Source organism: Aplysia californica, unplaced genomic scaffold (genome assembly GCF_000002075.1).
Source record: "Aplysia californica isolate F4 #8 unplaced genomic scaffold, AplCal3.0 scaffold00545, whole genome shotgun sequence".
Taxonomy (NCBI): domain Eukaryota; kingdom Metazoa; phylum Mollusca; class Gastropoda; order Aplysiida; family Aplysiidae; genus Aplysia; species Aplysia californica.
Window position 1 is genome coordinate 471787 of NW_004797815.1, and position 2070 is coordinate 473856.

The following is a 2070-nucleotide window of genomic DNA, read 5'->3' on the forward strand; positions in this document are numbered from 1 at the left end:
CACACACACACACACACACACACACACACACACACACAAACTATTTTCATCCAGACATAGGAACAGAACAACTATAATGAAAAATAACGTTAAAAGCTCATACAGTTAGATGGACTACCGCATTGCACAGTTGATATTGCACAATAGTATAGTCCACCAAATCTTGGCATGGCTCTTGGTAGAGTTGTTTTATTATGTAATTTCCAAGTTGTATGGGACAGGTGCTGTTGCAACTTGTTTAATACTTGCGGAAGAACCTGAAAGGTTAAATAACCCTAGGAAATGAATGTGTTTTGGAATGCACAAAAAATAGGTAGATTTATTCCCATATTATCGTTGCTTTTTTCTTTTAATAAAAAAACTTGTTAAGTTTAATGTTTTACTAAGTTCTGGTTGAAACCTGATATTTATCGTACAGGTCGCCTGGGTTTTTTAATACATGTATTGACAAATTTGATCTCCCTTCTTTTGTTGGATTTTGTTCGTTCACGGTTCGATTGAAACTTGTATACAGATGGTCGAGTTAGTGTCCTTTTAGGTGGATCCTCTTTTTCTGACACAACTTGTATGAACAAGACTCATAAATCTGCAAATCGTTTTAAACTGTAACAACCTGTGTGTGTGTGTGTGTGTGTGTGTGTGTGTGTGTGTGTGTGTGTGTGTGTGCGTATGCGTGTGTGTATATAGGGCTCGAGCACCCACAATAGCTACCCGCCAGCGCACACACATATATACACACTCTACACATACAATCATACACACACGTTTATATAATATTAGCTGGGCCCCCTTCCCATGAAAGGAATGAACGGTACATTAACATCAACTGAAAGTCATTGGTAAAAAAAGAAAACATGAAGCTAGATCTATACGGGTCGAACACTTAAAATAGTGCTCAGTATTGCGGTATTGCGTGACAATGCGCGATAGTATCGAACGGAAGTACGACTTGAAATAAACAAACTTGGCGGATTTTCTAAAATTACAGAGACAGAAGCGTCGGCCTACAAAAGCGATCGGCGAAATAAAGAAATTTAGCTTTTTGCTGCAAAACTGTCTCAAAACTGACAAAACGAAAGGCGCCATGATCTGGAGAATATTTTAAAGAATCTTTTGGCGAAAACCGCATGTCGATCGATGCAGCCATTAAAAAGCCTTTTGAATAGCAAAGTTCGGCAACCACAAAGAGATAATAGATATATCATCCTTATCAATGCCTTCCACCCCTGGCAGGGTATACGCCACATACAAGCTTCTTCCATTTATCTCTGTCCTGGGCCATCCTTCCAAGCTCGAAACTTCATGCCATACTTTGTTTTTAAAAAAAAAAAAGAATAACCTTGGAATAACCTATGAACCGTAGATAAAGATCATTCAGTCCGCATTTCAATGCCCTTCCCTAATGAGATGATGAATATGGCATTCGTTGTTCCACTGTCATCTATTAACCTAAATTGCATTTCTAAAACCTCGAGAGGGGCTCAGTGTTCGAGAGGTTACGGCGTTCGACTCTCGTTCAATAGATCCTATGTTCGAATTCGGACAGCGACGGAAAAAATTTTTCTCTAAAATTTTCTCCTTTCACCCCCTTTCCAGATCTCTAAACAATGTTCTGTCGTCTACTTTCGTCTCCACTTTCTACCCCCACCCCCTCACCTCCTTTGCCCCCTCCTCTGAGCTCTCGACTCTTTCGGCAGCCTTTCTACTGCTACTCATGGGCTCCTTCTTACTGCTGTCTTTCAGCCACACCCCTGATCTCATGGTAGGTAGGATTTAACGTCAAGCCTTCTTGGACAAGGGCGGAAAATCTCGGAGGTCCCGTGTGCAACTTGCGTCGTTAAAAAGGCCATGGATGCCCTCCAGAATAACAGTCCCGCAAAAAAGGTGCCCCTAGCCAACAGTTTAAGCTGATTGGCTAAACATATTGACACCTGGAACGTTCCTTAATTTTTTTCTCCTTGGGCTTTTCTGGGGTCCTAAAAAACAATAGTACCGTGATCCCACAGTGGGCTGTAATAAGCCTGTCACCTATGCAGGAGTAGCAGGTGCAATTGGTAATAATAATAATAA